At 42.0% G+C, this 24,587-nt stretch overlaps 2 long non-coding RNA genes and 1 pseudogene across 5 annotated transcripts; 1 reads left to right on the plus strand and 2 right to left on the minus strand.

Moving 5' to 3' along the window:
• The first annotated feature begins 1,788 nt into the window (after positions 1-1,788).
• LOC133898444 (uncharacterized) lies at positions 1,789-6,013 on the plus strand. Its single transcript, XR_009906240.1, has 4 exons — positions 1,789-2,761; positions 3,307-3,387; positions 4,504-5,384; positions 5,603-6,013. It is a non-coding gene; the product is annotated as an uncharacterized LOC133898444 (long non-coding RNA).
• Positions 6,014-10,133: 4,120 nt separating this feature from the next.
• LOC133899814 (uncharacterized) lies at positions 10,134-17,246 on the minus strand. Of its 4 annotated transcripts, none has more exons than XR_009906428.1 (4): positions 16,824-17,246; positions 15,398-16,482; positions 14,562-14,788; positions 10,134-14,147 (listed from the first exon to the last, which is right to left on the minus strand). It is a non-coding gene; the product is annotated as an uncharacterized LOC133899814 (long non-coding RNA). The 4 variants fall into 4 exon arrangements; XR_009906427.1 differs by having other exon boundaries at positions 15,398-16,486; XR_009906429.1 differs by having other exon boundaries at positions 15,398-16,486; positions 16,693-17,246.
• Positions 17,247-18,431: 1,185 nt separating this feature from the next.
• On the minus strand, positions 18,432-21,289 carry LOC133899496 (protein ECERIFERUM 2-like; annotated as a pseudogene).
• Positions 21,290-24,587: the final 3,298 nt, after the last annotated feature.

A 24,587-nucleotide genomic window follows, 5' to 3' on the forward strand; every position in this document is an offset into this window, starting at 1 on the left:
CGTTGTAGTATTATTGGTCTTCTAGATCTGTTCGTGGGGACGGAGTCAAAGACATGTCACGCGTAGGGAAGAAATAGTGTGTGCTTGCGTAGATCCTTTGTGATTTATTTCTTTTTAAACATTTTAATAAAATTTCCATGAATTATGAATCGACTTAGGCCTAGGGAAATTAACCGTAAATCTATCAAAAAAATACTACAAAATACAAATAGATAGTGGCAGATCTAGGCCTAGGGCAACTAGGGCACTCCTACATAAACAGTGAAAGCAAACAAAATGTCACAGACAGTTTTCAATGATCAATCACTGACAAAATACCTAAAAATAGTTGCTAAAATAGACGTGTCTATAACATGTCCATATGTCTTAGTGTGCCAGAAGTCACAGACGATTTTTGATAGAACCGTCTGTGATAAGATATAGACTGACATAAGGAAAAATCGTTTGTGATGTATCATAAGACATAGACAGATATAAGAAAAAGCCGTGTGTGATGTGTCATAAGATACAGACGGATATTAAAAAAAATCGTCTATAATATGAAGACATATACGGACATTAAGAAAAATCATATGTGATGTGAAGACATAGACAAACAATAACAAAAATCGTTTATGATATGTTATAAGACACAGATAGACATTAACAAAAACTATATCTGATGTGTCAGAAGACATATACGAATATTAAGAAAAAAAACATTTGTAATGTGTCAGAAGACACAAACAAGCATTAAGAAAAACTATATGTATCTATCGGGTAAATATTTTATGAAATTTCAAATGGAGTCAAATGAAGAAATTTTTTATATATAAATTATAGCTCTCGACAAGATCTATAAATTTGCAGCTTATAACCCTTTTTATTTGAAATAATTTAAATACCCAAATAATTGTCAAAAGTCTTCGACAACAAGGGTCAAAAGGATAAGATATCCTACGTGTGAGGTTGGAGGTTACAGGTTCGATACCCACAAACCACACTCACGCGTATTTCGTGCAAAAAAATCATGTAACTTGTGTGATGAAATGACATGAGTCACGTGACGACATGGCCTAGGTGCGAAAAGATTTTTTATTTTTTCTACATCTAAAATCCTATTTTTCTAAGAATAGTATCATAGAAAGATATTAAGAAAAACGGTATATGTGATGTGTCATAAGACACATATTGATATTAACAAAAATTATCTGTGATATGTAAGACACAGTTGAACATTATCAAAAAATCATATATAATGTGTCATAAGACACAGACGGATATTAACAAAACCATCTATGTATAGCTATGTTACAAATAGAGTATTACCTATCTATGACAATCTCGATATCATAGACACTTTTATAGAGACAAAAATTAAACCAGTTTGTGATATGATTTAATAACCGTCTGTGATAACTCGTTGTGAGGTGGTGGGGTCAAGGTCAGTGGATATATAGTTTCATGGAAATCGACAAAATAGGAAAAGTATTTGTTAGAAAAAGAGTAAAAGTATCCGTAACTTTTTTGAGCAAATTAAAACACACTAGTTCACTGGCTTGAATCGCTATTTTGTGTTTCTTTTTCCTTTCTTTTCTAGGGTTCGCGGGGCGCCAATGCATGGCCGTACGTATTTCATCTAAACTATAAAGGTGCGAATGTGTTTGATGTTGAGCACTCCATCCAACCCTCCAGATTCAATCTAACGTCCCCCTCCCTCCCACCATATTCTGCCCCGGTCTGTTTCCTGCCTCCTCCTCCCACCTAATAAAAACCAAAAAAACCCATCCGGAAAAAAAAAACCCGACCAAATTTGCGCCCTTCGTTACACCCTTCCTTATTGACAGGAATCCTAATTAATACTAATTGAATCCCTCTGATTTCTTCCCAAATCTCTCGCGAGGCGCGATCTCCTTCCACAGTTTTCTGATCCACACGCCGCCCCCGCGCGCCCTTCTCTGCACAATAGCCGTCGCGGCGATGATGAATCCCTGCTCCATCCTCACGCGGACGACCTGATCCGCCCGCACGAATAAGCCTCCGCTGCCCTGGTGATCCAGCACAGCGCTGAGGCCCTGTCCCGCACGAGCGAGGATGCCCGGATCTGCCCATGCTAGAAGGCCCTTCTCTGTCCGCACGTCGACATCCTGATCCTCACGTGCAAGGACGCTCGGCTCCGCCCGTGCTACGAGCCCCTGCTCCGCCAGCGCGCCCTACTTTGCCCGAATGACTACGCCTTGGTCTTGACGGTACGCACCATCGAATCACCACTCATCCCCTCCCTGGGTCGTCGACCACTGGGTCTTCGATTGTGCTCCGCCACCAGCCACTCCACAGTGGAGCTCGACCTCCGCAGAGCGTGCAAGACCTCGACATCGCTTTCTCGCCGCTCTCACCCACATCTAAGGCGCTACCCAGCATGGCCACAGCTCTGCCCCAAGCGGCCATCCATGGATCCACCGGAGAAGCACACCAGCAGCAATGCACAGCCGAGCAGAAAAGGCCACCCGTCTTCTTCAGCCCGATCTGCAGCCCCGCCGCCGCGTCCCCAGCCTGATCTCTAGCTCCGCCCCAGCCTCGTCGGCCTGCCATCCGGATCCTCGTCATCTCCGTCCCTGCCGCAGCCTCACCGGACTGCCACCCCTTCCTCGCCATCTTAGGCATTTCTGACGGCCGTCGGAAGCCAATGTTGCCATTCTTGCCACCGTTGATGTAGAGTACACCAAGGAGGCCACCAACCAATCACAGCGATGTGTAATGGTTTGTCTTCTCAAGGCTGCAGGTGTGTACTTCTATCGTGCTCTGACTTTCCAGTCTTTGCTGCATTGTGCTTCATGCCTCCGGTTTGTGTTTGCATAGGATCAAAATAACTGCTGCTTCTATATTTCCTAATCGGTAGATTGGACCTATTTATTCTTTACCTGCTCCATCTGTTCATTTATTGGGTCTCCAGTCAAAAATGGTGAAAGCCTATAAGCTGAAGCATTATATCCCGTTTGCATCTTGGTCTTATGCTCATTGAGGTAATTACAACTATTCTTGCGATTCGTTTCTTCAGTTGATTTGCAAGCTGTAGATAAATTCTATGTTCTTTTACCTTTTCTAATGTTAGTTGGCAAAAATTAGTATGAGAGAACAAATAAACCTTAACGTCGAATTGGGTTTCTTAATGTATAGACAGTTTATTGCGTCCCTCGCTTAGGGACCTTGGCAATGCCTATTGTTGTTTCTGACTAGAAAGTTTGTTGTGTCCTAAAGCGTAGCCCATTGAGTTTTGATGGTATATAGATCTAACATGTGTGCTACCATTTACTCATTTGTGAGTAGCAGATTGAAGTGGATCGTGTTCTATCCATTTGGTCCTCGAAGTTCATTTACATATGTCACGGTGAGAAGCAACTACTATAGGTGTGTTTCTCTTCTTATGTCTTCCATTCACAACTAGGATATTAGTATAGTACATTGATTCTACTGATTAGCTACAATGTAATAATGAGGATTCAAAACTGGCAAAACATGATGGCTCTGCTTGAGAAGATGAGTGAGATTTTTTTTTGGGCTGGAATAGCCATTCTTTATGTTCCTTTTATGGAACAATCAGGTTCCATGTATGTTTTTTCATCCTCAGTTGTGATCGAGACATCCTGAGTAATTATGTGTGGGGTTGATACTTGGTATTAAAACTCTGGAAAGTTGCAACCTGTCAAATTTGAGGAGATCTGTGAGCAAGCTCTAGCATTTTACCTCAGGTTTTCAGTCTTTTGTGCTATTTTGATTAAATATGTCAGCTATGCCTAATGGTGGCATTGAATCCTCAGTGCAGATCTTGCAATGAGTAGAATAAGATCATGGCTTGGATATTTGAGACAAAATGAGTACATTTTGCACTTAGAACTTGTCAAAAAAAATTACACAAGCTGCTTCCCCATGTATCGGCTTCTTGATTTTAGTCCCTAGCTGCTCAATGGGTTCACAGATTGCTTGTGTTTGGTGAATTGAATAGGGGGGATCAAATCAGCTATGCCCTTCGTTCTATACTCTGGAGCAAAATAGGCTACGATGTCCTTCACTTATGCACGCAGCCATGCAGGTTTTTAGTTCCTCATCTATATATCTCTGATTGCAGTAAGAGTTTTGTTAGACATTTTTCTCCTCTGTTGTTTTGATTGCTGAAGTGGAGAGTAACCAGGAAGCGAATGCTGCGACCTGCAATAGGGACTAAAATTAAGCAAGAATGTGCCATTTTTCTTAATCACTTGTAAATAAGATAGTATCATGCCACGGATTATGGGGCCACATGGCACCAGACTGCAAAATGTGCTTCTTTCTTGATTACATTTTTCTTCTTAATTCTTGCTTACCTTTTATTGATAATCCTCCTCCCTTTAAATAGAGAGGTTACTTAACAACTAAGCAACTATTAGATAGAATCAAATATGCTTAAAGAAAACTAATCCCTAACAAACTCTAACTTATCTAATTTATCTGTAACTTAATGGGCAAGCTAACCGATCCTATCTCCAGACAATCGACATGACCGGATGCATTACAGCATGGGCAGCATCAAACCAGGAGGGAAAAGGGTGATGGTGGCAAGATGTGGAGCTATTGGCGGAACAAAAAAAATGGGTAAGATTTGCTCATCTTCCTTCACCTCAGATTTGCCCACTCTTTGAAATTTGATTACGCTACTGGATTTGTTACTTCTCAATGAAAATTGTTTGATACATTTGTATCAGCAGGTGAAAAGGAAGAACTTTACTTACTAGATATAATTGATTGTACACATATTGTGATCCAGTGCAATTAGTAAATGGATAGATCTTCATATACTTCTGTGCTTAGATCTGCATATTTTTCCTGTCCTCTACTGTTCTAGGTTTTTGTGAGGTAGAATCGAATATCTTCAATTTGAATAAAAATCCTACATCTTCTTTCTTCAGTTTGTTTGACTATTTCTTGGTTAGAGAGTTGGATATGTGCTAGAACTGCCTAGGCAGTGCTAAAAAAGAAGTATCCCATGAATATGAATATTCTGGTTGCCATGTAAGCTGTCTTTGGTGTTTACATTTTTTTCATTTTCAGATTACTATTTGCAAAAAGAAGAAGGTTGAAGAATACGACTTTCCATTACCAATTAATTTACACAGTTTTTCATTGCCACTTATGTTGTTTGAAACTACCACTTCTCTTTTTAAAAGCAGCATGAGTTGACATTCCACATCATGAGTTTAGTTTCAGGGAGATGATATTCCACAGCATGAATTGTCACATCCAGCTAAGAGAAGGTTTTCACAGAGATCTCCAATCAGGTCTGCAACAGCTAGCACAACCAGTACAATATTGTTTCTTCTCCGTATAGGTTGCTGGCCAACACTCTATTCTACTGGTCTGATTTGTTTCGGGTGTGTTTTCTTCGTCCTTCTTCTCATATGACATTCCCCATTTCAGAATTTCAGTTGTTTCACTTGTAACAATAGTGTTGACCTTATTACTGTTTGTCTCCTTCTTTTTTTGTTATTTACAAAAGTGCGTTACATTATTAAACTGATGCAACAGTTGCATCACCCATGACATGCTGCTTAATTGGCTCATTGTTTTTATTTGGCCGTTGCGAATTCAGCTGCTCAGGAGGTATGGCACTCGGATGCTGATGCACCCTAGACGCACATGAGAGCAGGACTTCTGACAACAACTTCTGAATTCATCTCTTCAGAAATAAAAAAAATGTTGTTGCTTCGGATACAATGACATGAAAACTCGCTATACTTTTATTTGTTCAGATACCTTCAGAAACTACTCTACTGTTTCTGGTAGTTAGGTTTGTTGCTTGGCGAAAACATTTGATAGCTATCGTGGGATAAACTACCATATCTCTAAGTGCAAGTTGGTAAGATTGTATCGCTTGTTAATTAGTGTCGTCGTTTACGCTTTCCTAACATCTACCTTGTGCAGATTCTGTTGCCACATGCTCTCATCGGCAGCTACATTCTGTTTACACTGGATATGGATAATAGAACACTTCCTATGTCCTGGTGGTTCAAAAATCCATTTTATCTAAACTATAAGTCCAAACATGAAAAGATTGCCAAGAACTTTCGATTTGTTATGGAAGTAGCAAACCCTGATATGAACTATGATATCTTGAGACAACGGTTTACAATTCACACTAATCTTTGTTTTTGACATGCAATGCATATGTAGGATGGCTATCAACTGAGAAAGCAGTTTTTGGTACACCTATTGAAATATAACGGTAAAGAATGTGAGGACGGCATCCCCTCCCGTGTACGGAAAATTGTCAAGTGCATTAGGCATTAGATATTTCTAAAGATAAATTAGTTGTGATATTATATTTGCACGTGACTATCTATTTAACCATATATTACTTTTGTTTTGAGAAAAAACCATATATATTTGCTGTATCGTTTATTTTTAGTCTCGATGCCCTAAAATCATATCAGAATCTATACATATATATATAAATTATGCGTGCGTGTCGCACGTGCCTGGCTACTAGTTGCATGAAGTGTTCGACCGATCGGTCCATCAGTTTAAGATAGCTATTTCTAGACAGGCTTCTTGGTTTTGTCGCCGTGGCCTCGAGTGCCAGTTACTTCCTCTATCCTAAATATAAATTTAGTAGGACATTGACACGATCTGTAATAAGACTAATATCTATAGAAACATATTGTTTTAAATAAAAAGAATTATATATTATAAAAGTATTTTTTATGATGAATCTAGTAACATCAATCATATGTTGTTAATCTATATGCTTTATTTTAGAAATTGATTGTCAAAACTAAAAACATTTGACTTAGGATAATCATAAATAGACTTATATTAGGGATATAGTAGCAGCTGGCGTGACCTATCCCTTTCTCCTATCTGCAAGGTTCTACTTAATCTTGTGCACTTTATTTCCTAGTTTTCTGCAACTTCTGATATATATGTTCCATGCCAAAAGGATTTCCTTTTCTGTGGCAGCTGCAATGACTAATAACTATTTTGATCACTGATCCAATTGCCAGCAACGCCAAATTAACGGAGGTTGATCTATGCACTAGCTAGTCAAATACTAACTAGCATGTACCACAGCAAGTATACATCGAAATGGTGAATAATTCAACCTAGTCGACACCGTCCTATGTCATTAGTAAGTGAAAGCTCCAAGCTGAAACGATGGCTTGCAGATCATGCATCGAGCATTGTTGCTTCCCATCTATTGGTGTTCAGAAAATTGAAGCCGAGACTGATTTGCTGGAGCTGATCAATATTTGGATGAACCGGCAGAGCATAGGAACTCAGATTTCGCCGTTGCTTCAGCATATCCAGGAGCCGAGCAACAGGTTTAGTTATTTTAACGTACTCTGTTTTGTTAAAAGGGGTGCTGATATAGTGATGCATGCTTGCGTGCAAAACGTCGCTCTTTGAGTAGGCAGCATTCTGTGTGCCTGCAGAATGCTCCGCCGTTTCCTTGTAACTGCCCAACTCAATCCATGTAACGACACTCCTTCAACAAAGTATTCTCGTTTTCTTCAGCGTTTTAATGATTTCCTTTCACGAAAGGATTCTCTCATTCTTTCCACTCTAAGATTACAAATGAAGAAAAATAAACGATATGAGAATACAAGAGGAATCAGGAAGAAAACAAAATGAAAGAAATATAGTTAGGAGATGATCTAAAGCTTCTGGTCTCGAGACAACCCTGCTAGGACCAACCAAACATCACCTGGAAGCAGAAATGGATGGAATCGTCCCATGCATCGGTTTGACAGTAAGGCAGTAACTATATCTCATTAGGTCCCAGTAATTGTTGTTTGTGCATCAACAGATTACGATTACATGGGTAATTCAAGGAAGAAAAAGGAGAACACTGAAATACGCGGTTGGTAAAATACAAATTCATCACACAAGTACGAGCGCATAACAATAGTTGACAGTAAAATTATATTGAGTAACAGCATGCGCAATATATGTCCAAGAACATAAAACCTGTAGGATGGTTGAGATCAACGGCTGGTCAGAATCTAATGCACTGACATGGCGTCGGGTCAACCTGGCATCCATGAGCTATCCCGGACTCCATCTGTGCAACCAACCAATCAAGGAAGGACACAACAAAATCAAAAACAAAAAGTAAAGTAAATAAGATAACTGTATGTGCTAGTTGGTAGTAAAATTAGTGGCATGGGCGTATACATATCGTATCCTATGTAATGTACCTCTCTAACTTAAGACGGTCGGAAATCAACAAATTAGCAAGCGTGCATACAGAGGTAGGCGGATAGATACCTGATGCTGACGTTGAATGCTCTAGAGTACTGTTAGTCTCCAGGAAAATGTAAGGCGTAGTATATCGGATAATGGGAGCGGTCATTAGAAAGCTCCATCCTGCCGAACAAGAAATCACCAATCCCATGGTGAGCAAGCAGCAGCCAGACAAAGGTGAGGAGCTCACCACCTCTAGCCAGCTGAGCTGCATGCATCTCCGATCGCGACTTGGCGGCAGTGTACATGATGAGCCATATCCACAACTCCTTGATCTCCTCTAGTGTTTCCTTTCCTGGCCGGGGATTGATGCTTCCCACATCTCTCATGAACCCATCATCCGAAATATCGGCTTGCAACCTTTTCAGTGTAGCTACCACACTGGTACTGAGAGGCAGCAGGGAAGGGTGTGTAACCAGGAGGTGCATCATATACCGGGACAGTTTCCGGCAGACCTTCACCAAACCACGAATACCGCCTAATGATACATTTGCCTGGTATTTGTTGTTTAATGTGCGACAAAAAGAGCATTAACACAATCCCACATATAGAATAGAAACAGCATAACATGCCATAGATGATAAACATGATCTATTAAAATGAGCCATCAGTTGAGAAACAAAGAGATCATTCATTATGTATAAAAAACAGTACTGAACAACAAGTGAATATACCATCTCTCTTACACATGATATCACAAGAAAACAGTAGCAGTTCCAAGTGATAATCACAATAAACATGTGTACTAACAAATCTAAACAGCAATTGAATAAATTAGATAAAAGAGCTCTCAGGTGATTTGCAACAAATGACCCCAGGACAATTAAAGTCTTGCCCCCTAAATATTGCAAGCTACACATCATAAATTGAAATGAATCTAAGCCTTTACTAGTTTCATAACCTGTATACAAACTCTAGAAGAAACAATTAAGGTGACAATATTGTTGTTCTAAAAAAAACCAAATATTTCAGACAAAGAAGTCAGATCATAGATATAATCAGAACAACCACAGAGCATTAGTTCTCCAAATCAATCACTGACCCATCTGGACAGTGAAAGCATGAAGAACACCTATCGCACCTGACCAAAATGGATCAACAGCAACACCCATCCAGAGATACAACAAGCTGAGTTATCCCATTCTCGCCTTATCCACATAATGGGATTGACTTAGAGTTATCCCATTCTCGCCTTCTCAACTTAATATTTAAGAATTACATCAGTCTCTCCTAGATCCTTCATATCAAAGTTCTGAGATAGTCAGATAGAAAATACTTGGTCTGGTTAATTATTTTCAGGTCCGTTCTAAACAGCAATATGTCATCCACATACAAACATATAATGATACATCGTCCTCCACCATAACAATAATACACACAATTATCGACTTCATTAACACAGAAGCCGACCGAGATTAGTGTAGTATCGAACTTTTTATACCACTGCTTAGGGGCATGTTTGAGACCATACAGGGATTTGATTAACCTGCATAATTTACTCTCCTGTCCTATTACCATGAATCCATCTGACTGTTGCATATAAATCTCCTCATCTAACTCTCCATTAGAGAAAGCGATCTTAACATCCATCTGATACACAAGGAGATTATGCGGAGCTACCAGCGCTAAGAGCACGTGGATAGTGGGCAATCTGGCCACAGGAGAATACGCATCGAAGTAGTCCTCACCTTCCTTTGCGTGAAACCCTTAGCCACTAATCGGACCTTGTACTTTTCTATAGTACCATCGGGTCTACGCTTTCTCTTGAAGATCTATTTGCAGCTGACCGACTTGCAGCCAACTGGGAGGTCTGCTAACTCTCAAGTTTCGTTAGTAATGATTGAATCCATCTCACTACGGACTGCTTCTTTCTAGTACTCCGCTTCTGGAGAATCGTATGCCTCTGAAAGGTTTCATGCTTCACCATCCACGACAAAGGTGACAAAGTCATCTCTCAGTGATTTTTCAATTCTTTGCCTCTTGCTCCTTCTAAGTTCCAATTCAGGAACCGTGTCTCCAACACTCTGAGGAACAGAATCATCAACTAAAAGATCATGGGTAACTACTTCCTTTTATCGCATAAGAAAGATGTGCTCAAAGAATGTAGCATCTCGAGACTCCATTATCGAGTTGACAGTAATGTCTGAGACATCAGAATAGACCACTAGTAATCTATAGGAGGTACTCTGGTGTGCATACTGCAGAAAGACACAGTCGACAATCTTTGGTCCTAACTTCCTCTTCTTCGACAGGGGAACATGTACTTTTGCTAAACAACCCCATGTGCGAAGAAAGGACAAATTCGATTTTCTCTCCTTTCATCATTCATAAGGGGTTGCCTCGCGAATTCGAAGTGCAACCCTGTTCAGGACATAATTAACTGTGAGAGCAGCCTCACCCCACCATGAGTTAGCCATACCAGAACTTTGTAACAAGGCATTAACCAAGTCACAAATCGTTCGGTTCTTTCTCTCGGCTACTCCGTTAGCCTGTGGTGAGTATGGTGGCATAAACTTATGGATTATGCCAATTTCTTCATAGAACTCGGAGAAATCCCTGGGAATATATTCCCCACCTCTGTCAGACCTCAGTCTCTTTATTATCTTCCCCAGTTGGTTTTTCACCTTAGCCTTATAAATCTTAAAATATTCTAATGCTTCATCTTTTGTCCTAAGCAAATAGATATAGCAGAATCATGATAGCATCATCTATAAGAGTAAAGAAGTATCTTTTGTCACCCTTAGTTAGTATTTCATTCATCTCACAAAGGTTAGAATGGATCAGCTCAAGTGACGTGGTGCTTCTCCCCTCAACCGAGTGTAACGGTTTGCGGGGCTATTTAGCTTGCACACATTAGCTTGCACACACACCTCACACTTATGGCTCTTGTCATAATTACATGAGGGAATAAGATCCATCTTGCTCAAACGCACTATTGCTTTATTAGTAACATGATAAAGACGAGAATGCCAAATATCAATGTTCTTATTAGAATATGAAGAATAGAAAATGTTTGCAGAACTATCAAGAATAGAAATGTGGAACATGCCTCCGCAATTATAGCCTTTTTCTACAAACGAATCACACCTGGACAACACTACTTTATTTGACTCGAATGCTAACTTTATTCATTGTCGGCACAATATTGATCCGCTAAGTAGATTACGGGTCATGGCAAATACAAACAGCACGTCCTTCAGGACAAGAGTCTTACCGGAAGTTAGCTTTAGACTCACTTGCTCTACTCCACGTACTGCTGCCTCAACCCCATTCCCCATCAATACGGATCCACCATCTGCGCCCCACTAGTGGAGTTGCCTTTGCCAGTATCATAGCATTAGCCTTCGGTCCTGAGAATCTAGGCTTGGTCTTCTCTTTCTTCATATTCCTCTCAGGATGGTTCTTGTGCTCAACAAGGTTAGCTTGAGCGGGCGCCTTCATCCCACCATAGCATGCCTTGGACTTCTCCTCGGCATTTATAGCAGCAATGAGCTCGCTAAGAGTCAATCGCTGCTTTAAGTGCCGACGCGCAGTGACTAAGTCACGCCAAGAAGCAAACAGCTTGGCTAGAATGGCATTATCCTAAAAATTCTCAGGAAGGACACAATCATACTGGCCTAGGTCTCGCACGATTAGCTGTAACTTATGGATTTGCTCCATGACTGATCTGCCATCTCCCATACAAAAGTTCAGATAATTGGCCGCTATGAAGGACTCATTGTCGTTGTCTCTTTCAGTATACTTGTCATTCAGCTCTGATCACACCTTGTGCGCTTCCTCGAACCTCACGTAGACGTCGAAGAGCCTGTTCAATAGGACGGTCAAAGGACATGCTAGGGCAGAGGCATTAGCCATCTCCCAACGAACCCTTAACACGTCGATCGAGACGCGTTCTTTCGACCTCGTCTTGCACAGCTTCTCTCAGAGAGGTGGACGACTCTTCGGTGAGGACCTAGAAAAGTTCGAGCACCATCAACCATAGCCTCGTCATGTCCTGCCAACGCTTAAAGCCGGCCCCATCGAAGCTTAGACTTAATCGTGTCCGAGGACGACAGTGATGGGGTAGAAGAGCTAGAACTAGCCATCACAGAAGCAATAGGATTTCTAGATTGTTGTTTAATGTGCGACAAAAAGAGCATTAACACAATCCCACATATAGAATAGAAACAGCATAACATGCCATAGATGATAAACATGATCTATCAAAATGAGCCACCGGTTGAAAAACAAATATATCATTCATCATGTATAGAAAAACAGTACTGAACAACAAGTGAATATACCATCTCTCTTACACATGATATCACAAGAAAACAGTAGCAGTTCCAAGTGATAATCACAACAAACATGTGTACTGAACATCAATTGAATAAATTAGATAAAAGAGCTCTCAAGTGATTTGCAACACATGGCCCCAAGACAGTTAAAGTCTTGCCCCCTATTGCAAGCTACACATCATAAATTGGAATGAATCTAAGCCTTTACTAGTTTCATAACCTGTACACATCATAAATTGGAATGAATCTAAGCCTTTACTAGTTTCATAACCTGTATACCAACTCTAGACGAAACAATTAAGGTGGCAGTGTTGTTGTTCTACCCAAAAAAAACAAATATTCAGAGAAAGAAGTCAAATCATTGATATAGTCAGATTAACCACAGAGCATTAGTTCGCCAAATCAATCACTGACCCATCTGGACAGTAAAAGAATAAAACACCTATCGCACCTGACCAAAATGGATCAACAACAGCACCCATTCAGAGATACAACAAGCAGAGTTAAAACAACTAGAGAACTTTACAGGTTAGAAACTAGTTTACTCAGATCACATTACCAATTTCAGTGTACCATCGATATCGCAGAGCATTTCATTTCAACCAAGCCGACCAGATTAATAGAGAGATGGAAAAGAGAAGTGAAATCGAAATACTCACAGTGAGATTCACTTAAAAGCAAATCAATGGATGCAAGGCACGAGTCGAAGGTCGCTGTCCCAGAAATCCTATTCGTCGCCGTTGCCACCGGCGAGAAAAACAAAGGTACAAAGCCTCACTGCACCGCATTCAGCTCGTGCGGGTAAGCCTCGGCATTCATAGCTCCGGCCAAAATCCAACACAGATGCTCCTTCACTCAATCTCTTCAACCACAACACCACCAAGGACAAAGATCGAGCAACTCTCGCCTCAGGCTAAGAGGTGGTGATCCATAGCAGGAAGAAGGAGATCAGATAGGAAACAAGGAAAAATGAGAGGATTCAAATCCACACCGGAGAAGAAATTTTCCTCTGCACTTCACAAAGAGAGGGAGCCGCCCTAGCAATGGAGGCATCTGCGCCTTCCACCACCCACGACTCCCAAAGGAACCGCATGGAAGTGGCGCCGCCACCACAGCATACGGCTGCTGCCATCTATCTCTCTCTGCTCTCTCCTTTTCCCTGCTTACCCTAACCGAACCAATGTCCAGCTCATTTATCCAGCATCGCATGGGCCTGGAGACCACAAAGACAATTGGGCCAACCGGTCCAGCACAGAAAAGGGCCCAGGTGAAACATTAAAATTCATGTTTTTTCTCAACAGTATTTACTCAGGCGTACCTCGGTGAGCACATGCATAAAGACAATAGTATAGTCAAAATCCAACATGGAACCATAAACTTTTGGATGTCTCAAAACAGGGTGAAGATTTGGCCATTTGGCCAATCTGCTCCCAAATATGCTATCCAAATTGAGAACTGAGGGAACATGTTGGCGCTACGCCGCCGAAGGTGACCAGTAAAGAAGAGGAATAATTGTAGTGTGAAGCTAAGAAGCACAAGCAGTTGAATTTCCCAGCCGTTAAATAGTTTGATCAAGTTCTCCATTGTGCACTATAGCTTTCCTATGTCTCAGACCACCTGTTGGTTGCAACCATGTATATAGGTTAGCTCAGCTTTTCCAGAAAAATAAACTTTTTCTAATACTATCATGGTTCAACTCACTTCAACAAAGATATCAATTTAACTCCATGCACGAATAACAAACTCCTTGGTATACTACCGTTGTTTAACATATTTATCGATTTAGCCCCATGCACATATAGCAACAAGAAAGTTCTTAATTACTTACTTTCCAAAACCGTTTGCCCACAGTGATCATACACATTGCTTTATCCTTATCTTATATCACTTGCATCAATTGATGGCTATAGATCCCCCGTGGTAATCCTACGAGGAGAAGTAACTATGCTAATCTCTTAGTAAGAAAGTTTTGTTAGGAAGTTATTGAGGAGGTAAAAATTGGCTAAAATGACCAGGATAAACTTCACATACCCATGCTTCATTGGAATAATGAGGCGCGGAGGTGCATTCAGCCAAAACTTAGTCCAAGCAAGGGTTCAATCGTGAATTCTCATATGATTTTTTCTCCTGTACAGCTAGTGAACAACCAGCATGGTCCATCGGCACTACATCATGTTAACCCTTTATATATTGAAAATTAAATTGTAATCCCTTTAGGTGAAACCATAATGAGAGTTGGAAGAAGTTACAAGTTTGTCCTGGAGGAAAAACAATGAAAAGTGGTTAGATGTTAATGCTTACACCAGAATTCTATATGTGAAGTGACTTCAAAGAAGCCAAATGAAAAATTGAAAGAAATTATGCACAAAAAAAGGAGCTTGAGGCAGCTATGCGACAGTATTTCTAAATTGTTTCCCTTCTTGCACAATTTTAAATGGTTCAACCTATGTGTGTTTATTTTGACCGGACTTAATGTGCCTTTATGTGAAATTACAATGATTTATGTCTCAATAGTTTCACAAGCATAGCTGAAACATAGAGACCAAAAAAGGATGTTCTTAGAAAGAGTAATAATTACTTGCTTGCTTGTGGATGGTTCTACATTCTTGGATTATACCAATGACCTTGATTCGTTATGTGTTGCCCCACCTTTTCTTTAGTATGTAGCATACATGAATAAGAAAAACAGGGCAGGTCCTTTATTACATTATTTAGCATCACTCTGGTGTTACACTACTGTTACTACATGCATTATTAATTATATAATTAGCTTTACGTAACTTTATGTTTCTTTTCAGAAGGAAGCAGGAGTGCAAGTACTCTTCGAACTAAGATATATAAAATTAATCTAAAGTTTGTGTACATACCTTAGAAGAGATGATTGTTTGGTCTACTTTGAGCTGAAAGCCCAATGATATTTCTTCCTTGCTTTGGCATGTAGAACTGCATTAGCTTCTGCATAATCTTAATTTAAGGCCCCGATTGGGTACATGTTCCTTTCTTGTGAGAGCAGAGCACTAAAGAAGCACTCTTTCTAGAGATACTGCTGGTTCTATGCCCTTTTATGTATACGTTTCTTGAAATATGAGGAAGGGTAAATTAAGGTATGCTTTTCTTGTATCTCTCACCAGGCCCCCAAGCATTTGGGATCAAAGTAGTCTCAACCCATTTTGTTTGAAGGCATAAGTGTTGCATCTCTGCCCTTTTTTTTCCCTTTTTTCTTTGTGCATATGTCATCCATCTTATATTGGCCTGTGCATGAAGTAACTTGCAAGACAATAATAATGTAGGGAAAGCACGATGATCTGGAGTTCCAGATGGTTAAATGATGACATATGCTATGTTTTGTAGCCCTTGGAGAACAATCCCAAATGGTGTTGTCAGTTTGTCATACTGCTTTCCCAGCTTGCAGACAAGTACCACAAATATCCACTGAGAAGCCCGGAGCAGGAGCCGGACCAAACACGCCCTAAGAGCAAAAGAAAGATGAACCATGTAACAATGTAATTGAGATTGGGCTGCAAGGTTTTCACCAAGGGGGAAGTTCAATATTCAGAGTTTTTATCTGCAAAACCAACAATCAGCTTCCGGCCACTGACTCTTCAATGACAGCACCTTACTCGTGGCAAGACCACTACCACCACTGACTCTCCCTCCTCAACAACGGTACCATAGCTCATGGCAAGCTCAATGCCATTGATGACCATCCTCCTCTTTCAGCCCTACCCTTTGGTGAACCGCCACACCTGTGTACTCCGTTTTCCGATTACCCACATGAGTTCTACTGTTGCCACCTTTCCTAGGGATTTCAATTTATTCATCGATGTTGCAGCCACCTAGAATCTTTGCAACTTGGCTCAAACTTTCCACCATTGAGCATGCCTGGAATCTTTGCAACTGTTGTATACTTGTATGTGATCATGGCGTTCTTGTGTCATAAGGCCTGCCGGAACTACCTTGAAATAAAAACATCAATTAATACGTGGAATTAAAATCTTGCTCTATCACAGGCCTTGGAAACACTACAAAAAGTGACCAACTGGACTCAATACAGTACTAGTCCTTATATGCATCGGCAGCATGGCAAAAATGAGCATAAACTACATGTCGAAATTGTGGAATGCCTGATAGATACATGCAACTCGCCATGTCAGATGCTTACTTTGCTGCAGCTAAATGGCTAACGCGTTTAGCCTGATTGGAGCTGCAACTTGTATTCGAGCCCAATTGCTCTAATGACCACATGAACTTAGGATTAGGAGCAGGACTGCGATTCATGACACTTAGCATCACCTGGTCGCGCTATTCGCCCGGCCACGCTAGCCCGGATGCGGCCATGGCGCCCCACTCCCGCTGCCACCGTCGGGCCACGCCGCGGTGCGCCGTCGCTCCGGGCGCGGTTCCCCCCACTGTTGGTGGCGCCAGCAGCTGGCCATTGCCACCGCCAGCGCATCGCCGTTCCGCGCCTTCGCGGTCGATTCGACCGCGACGATGATGCCGAACCCGGCTCCGCACCTCTTCAGCTCCCTCGCGCCGACGACGACGGGGCCGCCACTCTCCTCCGCGCTTGTCGCTGGACCGCGCAGTCTAGTCATCCTACCCCTCGACTCAGGCGGCCGCTACAGCTTGCGCGCCGCCGGCGACGACAAATGCTAATGTCTTCTCTCCTCTCCAGATGCCTCTCCCTCCACCGGACGCGTCAGGCGGAGCGGCCGAAGGAGAATGCCGGGGTGCCAGGCGGCGGAGCGGAGCAAGGGCTTTGCTTGGACGGCAGGGCCAGCCCAGGCCCAGGCCCAGGCCCAATACCCACATGCTCAATGTCTCTCGAGCCTGAGCCAAAATGGACTCATTCCCTGTCGGGGATGGGGTTTTTTGACTAACCAAATATCAGGCTCGTCTCCAAAAGAAACACAAGGGTCTGAATTAACTTTGAAAAACAGATTAAATAGCTTTGTTGCTCTTTATTTATATTATGTTAGAAAAAATATCTCATTTATTTGTGAGGGTGATAGCAATTATTAAGCAAATGAAATGAAGGAAGAAAGGAGAAAAAAAGTGTCTAGAAGAGAATACATGAGAAGTCTAAAGTAACTTATATTTTCAATCAGAATGAGTTTGATAATTTTACTATCTTTTACAAATATATACAACATAAGTCAATGGCTAAAGTCGTATATCAGAGGTTTTACATAGATGTTTAAAATAAGCTTTTATTAACTTGAGATAATATTGACGAAGTTTTGATAATAGCGTCTAAGCTTTGTTACCATCTCCGTTCTTTTTTACTTATTATTTAGGATGACGACACGGTCTCTAATACATATATTTAATATTATTTTTATAATTACTTATTAGTTAAGTTTGTTGAACATATAATCACATGAAAGTATTTTTCATAGCAAATCCACTCATATAATTTGCATATGTCGAATACTAGCAATTTTGTGTGTATTAATAGTCAAAGTTTTTAAAGTTTAACTGCATACATTCTAAAATAACATCTATTGTTACTTCACGTCTTTATGATATCTGTTGTTATATAGATGTGGACTAGATGGAAACTATAATTTTGATCTATTATTAAAACTTTTTCATAAATATAATAAATTTAGTATTAGAAAAATCGCTAACACGTGTGACAACTTTGTCTCTCTTCTTCCTTAACCCCTTACTCATCCGCTCTTGAGGTCAATTATTGGTTTCTTATACAAACTTCTAGGATTTAAGTTCTAGAAGTTGTTAACATTGTATTACAAAGTTCTAGGAGTTCAAACTCCTTTCGGAATGAAATGGTGTGAGGCGTCGTGCAGGTGTCGCGGGAGGGTTTCTTTCCTACGTGCAACCGTGCGTCGTGCAGATTCCTTTTTAATTGAGCCTAACAAACGTGCTAGGCTAGCTCGATCAAGCGACGCGCGGCGCGTCACGGAGTCGGTCGGCCTCGCCCCGGCGCACGACGGCCGCGACGGTCCGGCCGCGCCGCCGTCGCCGACGCCGTCGCGTACTCCACGTGCGCCGGGCGCCGCCCCGCGAGCTCCAGCCCGTGCACGTCCACGTTCCCCGCGTCCACGAACGTCAGGCTGGCGCCGTACACGACGGCGTCCGCGCCCGCCCACGCCGCGGCTACCGCGCCGGCCACGTCGAAGTTCGCGCCGGCCAGCAGCACCGCAAGCTCAGCGACTTCGGCCTCCGCCAGCGCCAGCGAGCCGGCCGCGACAACGTGCCCGATGCGGTGCTCGTTGCTCAGCCCCCGGCCGCCGCTCCGCACGGGCACCGCGTCTGCCCTCACGACGGTCACCGTGCGCGTCGTCTCCTCCCCGGTGCCCCGGATCTCGGCCAGCGCCCGCCACATCAGCGCCGAGACCAGCTCGAACGGGCCCACCTGACGGCGACCCGCGAGCGCGCGGAGCTGGAGGCCCTGCAGCTGCTGCTCGGTGACGTGGTAGGAGAAGTGCGCCATGTCATGGCCGGTCGGGACCGCCCAGTGGTCACCGACGGACGCGGCCGTGGCCTTGACTGATGGTGGGGCCGTCACGCTGGCAGGTGTGATCGACAGCGGCATGCAGAGTGGGTCCCGCATTGCGGGTGCCGGAGGGTTCTTGCCGCTTACGAGCTGGGCCCACGTGCTGAAGCAGGCAGCGGCGGAGGGGATGTCTCCGATGATGTGCGCCCACGTGAAGCCGACCGCCATCCCGCCGCACTTGAAGCTGGTGATCTGTTCAATTACTTGCCACTTTGAGTTTAGTGCCAATAACCTTCTTGCTCATGAAAACTAAGCCATGAACAACTCACCAAGAAATGTAAGGTTCTGAGTAAAAAATACAATATATGTGCCATCTTGAGAGAGGCGCCCTGCAAAATTTGCATATGTTCCCTATGTTCGCGAATACGTACTTATCACCGCCGAATTTTGATGGACTGATGATCTTCGATAGTTAACTTAATAAAAAATTTATTAGTTCTTAAAACATTGTATAAGTTGCTTTATACAATAGATGAACACAATTTTCAATCTTACCTTATAACTAAATATATATGCAACAGTTATTCTTAGTTGAGGTTTATTTGACTGTTCAATGTCAACGATGATAAGTTGTTGGGTTTTTGGAGGGTTCTGAACATAGGTTCTGTATCAGCATTGAAGGTTTGCAGTACTAGCAACTTCAATTCACTGTACTCTTTGTCCTGGTTTCTTTCATAAGGTGGTTGGCCAGGGAAATCAATTGCTACGAGACGCAGCAATTGGACTGAAGAACAGGCGAAAGAAAGCTGAACCTGACGGTGCAGACCTTCTTGCTCTAGCAGAGTAGACTTCGATCCGACCTTGTGTGGTGCCCATCTTTTGACGACATGCTTGAAGATTTTCAGGAAGTACGAGAGAGGCCGAGAGGATCGGAGGACAAGTACACATGCAAGGCTGCGAGCAGGAGCCTTCACTTCACTTCACTCGCGCCATGTGAAGTTGTGAACCCTTTCTGAAACTTATGGATGCTGTTCTCTGCAGCAGCTACTGTCGGAACACATAGCACTAGCTTGAAATTGATTACTACGTGGAGTATAGCTAAAGCTTATTTGTACAAAAGAGACCATTACTCTGAGCTTGTTTTTTAGTTCTACTAATGTAAGACGTACTTTGTTTTAAAAAAAATCAAACTTTATAAGTTTTAACTAATAATTAGTTAAATTATATGCATGTTTAGTATACAAACTTTATTTTAATAGATTTGTATTTCAAAATACTTTTAATATGATGTTGATTCTATAGCAGTTGACAACATATTATAAGAGAAATTAATCACCAAAATTTACTTTTAATGATTTTTTCAAAACAAAATACACCTTACATTTTTTAAGAGAATGAGTATTTAAGAAGCAACTAGATTATGTTATCACTGCATTTTCTAGTTTGGATGCGTGCATCTCACGATTTTTGCTACTGGGACGCACATTCGTTTTCTATGTCCGGAGAGACATTTCACTAAGAGACTGTAGCGGCGAAGACAAAATCCAAATCGGGAAATGAGAATTTTCTACTTCTAGACCAATTACCATGCAAAAATATTCTGCGCAAGTATGCCACAGAGATCTAGGTAAGAGAAGCCAGCCAGCCAAAGTGGCTGGGTTCGAACCTGCACGTAGAGCAGCGGCGAGAAGAGGAGCTAGCTCCGGCCCGATCACCTTGTCGTAGGACAGCACCCTGGACAGACCGCCGTGCTCCGCCTCCTCCTCAGCCACTGCTCGACGGTGGCGTCGCAGTCGGCCTCCCCGACGCGCACGCCGCAGTCGTTGCACCGCACGTACGGCCGCCCCGCCGGCACTTCCTCTCCCTCACCGCCGGCAGCGTGGCGCCGGAGTCGGCCGCTGACGGGGAAGTACATGTCGAGCCACGGGAACATGGGCTCCTTGAGCGCCCGGACGGTCAGCGCGTCGACGTCGCCGGGCGCCGGCCCACGGAAGACGTGCACCGCCCGGAGGTAGTGCAGCTTGTGGAGCAGGTCGGCGTCCGCGAGCTCGTAGTCCACCAACTCCCCGGTCACCGAGCTCGGCACGACGGTCGACAGGCGGTGGCCTCCAGAACCATGGCGCCCGACTCGGCAGTAGTGTCGGTCGTGGAAGAACGTGCAGCTTGCCGTGCGGTGTATGGTTAAAACTTGGAGAGCTCAAGGCAGTACATATGGGGGTGTAACTGCGCACATATATTGGTGTGAATGTGCGATTGGGGTACCGATCATTGAAGACATTTCATGAAATCGATCCAGCATCTTGCGTTATTTTTTGCCAACGTACACGATCAATGAAGGGTTAAAAGAGTACGTGTCTGTTTACTCATTGAAAAAAAACATCATAGCATAAATGTGTCTTACATATTCTTAACTTGTGTATACAATACTATATATCTCTTCCTTAGATCTAATTGAATCAAATAAGATTTTAACCCGAAAGACAAAAATTCATGTGATGTTTACAGGAGTTCCACTTTTTTGTGGAAACTGTTTAAAAGTTAGTTTAATAGAACCGAAACACGCTCACTCCTGGATTCTAAACAAGTAAATTAGGGCTACGGTGCCCTCGCAAGAGAGATGAAAAGTGGATGTGTGTGTATATTAAAATCTATTAAAATTGATAGACTTTTTTTTCAATTTTTTCAAATAATTTATCTTAAAATAATTATATAAGTATGCTCAGAGTGATAAAAGAGTATATATCCGGTTTATTTATGTGATACATAATAGTAACTCCGGATCAACAAGAACTTAGAAGTGATGCTAACGATATATATATATACTCAACTGTAGTTACTATTGCGTCACCTCCTATTACAATCCAAAAATTAGAGACATAAAGTTACAAACAGATGTAAAAATATATATATGCAGAGGGTGACCCCTATCCCCATGTTGTCATACATGGAAGTTATTCTAGTCCCGAAGTTATCAATGATGGAGCATTGGTAGTTTTGTAATGATCCAGATTCTATGTAGTGAAGGAGTCACTGCATAGGATTTATAGTGATATGCAGTGATGAGAAATCTCAGCTGTCCGATCCGGCGCTTCGGATTGATTGATATAGTACAAAAGTTCCTGTATGTAGCTACAATAAAATGATTAATTACTGTAGAGTACTGTAACATATGGCACATTTCACTGTACACACCTGGTTTAATGTAGAGGATTTGGATCCGTTTTGTAAAGGTAAGGTTGTTCAATTGCGCCCTCTTTAAATCACCAGCTCCCACCAATATACTTGCCAAGTAGTAGGCAAGTACTGCTAAGTAAGGGAGTTTGCTTTACAAGTGAGACATGCATTTAGTTGCGGAGCATGATGCCGGAAGATGCATGCATGGATGATGTGTTTGATTTGAGAAACCATTTCATCCTAAATTTTTTCATGGAGTGATCGTTTCATTTTCTCTGCTAGCATTTCTGCTTAGGAGAGAGACCCACTTTTTTATTTTTCGAATCAAACAAACACATTGCTCAAACCAAGTGGCCTAAAAAATATTGCGCCATAGAGTCTTCATCACCGAAGGAGACAATTCAATATGATCAACAAAAGAAAGCCATAAGCTCCCTTCGGCGAACTTGGATTGGAGAGGAGAGGAAGAGAAGGATCTTTAGTGGTGTATCCGCAAACAACGGTCTATTAGGAAATTTAGATTGCACAAACCTTCCTAATTGAAAACCTATCTACACAACAAAGCTATTCAAATTAGAATGGAGGTTGAGCAAGCAACTGGACTAAATATTCGTATGGTGGTCAGCTTATTCCAATCATTTAGCTAGCATATTGTATTGATAATTGCATTACTTTAGAGCCAATCATACTCATCTAGCCATCTGGAGAATGGATATTTGATTTGTGTTTCTCACAAGATAAAACATATAAATGACCATTTGACATAACCCTCTAAATCCTAACCAACTTCTCAACCAACCCCTTTTCTCTGCAGTGGCAGACCCATGATTTCCGTGTTGGGCATTCGAATCGGAGGCAGCATACGGAGTTCAATGGAAAAAAAAAATGTAAAGCTTGGTAGTACAACACAAGTTGTTCATACTAGATAGTAGGTACTAACTCAAATAGTTAAGATAAATTACAAAATAACTAGTACAACAGAGATCAGAGAGGGACTGAGGTAGGAATCCGCTTTGATTAGGGATTGCTTTGCTCTCGCCTGCGCTTGGTGGAGTGGACGAATACAGTGGCTGACGGCCGAAGCAGAGGTAACGAGCCGATATGAAGTTTGGGTTGTATAGGTGGGTGCACAACACTGGAGAGTGGAGAAAATGAGCCAATGAATGTTGTTTCGAGGGGGGGGGGGGGATTTTTTTAATGATGTGGGGATTTTTTAATGATGTTTTAAAATGCTAATCATATGATTAGATATTTGTAATTATTATGATATTATATTTATACATATTCATTTGATAATTTGAGTTTAAATATGTTTTAAAGGTATTTAGAGGTAATTTAAAGCTCTTTTAGGAAAACTCTAAATGTCTTTGAGATGAAGAAGAATAGAAATAAGGAATATAATCAAATTTTTAACACAAGACCGTTCTCACTCTCACTTACTTTTTCACCCACACCAAGAGAGGGAGAGATCACCTCGACATCCATGACGATCGGAGGTCGACGGATGGAACTTTCTCGAGCTCTCTGTAGGTTTCTTTGAGCTCATCCCCTTCATCCTCTTCGTCAGGGGAGTTCCTATGCGCGTTTCTTCCATCTCAAGTCCCAAACCACCCTGGAGCTCGATCTCTAAATATGAAATTTTCCGGAGTGATCCTCTTCAATAGAAGGCTTTTCTACGTTAAGATGAGACGTCCCCTACCATTTTCTTATCGTTCTTGAGCTCTAATAATCGATCCTCATTCAATTTAGACCTAAGCTTAACCCTAGCATAGGGCTTATCCATAGGGTATTTTAAGTTTAGCTTGGTAAATATTGTCCAAATCACTTCAACAGCACTCCACTAGTCTCATAGAGTATTTTGGTACACTTCATGGTCGAAGGTTTCGTCAAAGCCTTCACCGGCGGCCTTGCGAAGTGGCGCCAACAGGGTCTCATGGTCAGACCGTCACTAGGGCTGGTCTGACTGCCAGACGATGGTCTGACCGCCAACATACCATCAGTTTGACCACCAGACGCCAAACCTTTTGCAGACCGACGGTCAAACCGCTACCTCCACGTCGGTCTGACTATCAGCCATTCAAGGATGTGTACTTATGTTACCTTATCTGGGGTTTCAAACTTTGGAACCCTAATCATTTGGTGATTTTTTAAATATTTTCGAACCACAATGCTCTATCAATATTCAAGCATGCATCATATACACACTTTTCACCTTTTGATTATTTATGCAATACATTTTTGATTCGTTTAGAGAGCGTTGAGCTGATGGTCCAAGCGAGTGAAGGTGCCACCGAGCTACCTGAGTTTTGTGAGTGTTGTACGAGCAGTATCAGGCAGTTACCAGAGCAGCAAGCCAAGCATCTAAACATACTCAACCTACTATCTTGGACCTCATATTGTATAACTTGATAAATTACGCTTTA

This window comes from Phragmites australis, chromosome 18 (genome assembly GCF_958298935.1).
Source record: "Phragmites australis chromosome 18, lpPhrAust1.1, whole genome shotgun sequence".
NCBI classification, from domain to species: domain Eukaryota; kingdom Viridiplantae; phylum Streptophyta; class Magnoliopsida; order Poales; family Poaceae; genus Phragmites; species Phragmites australis.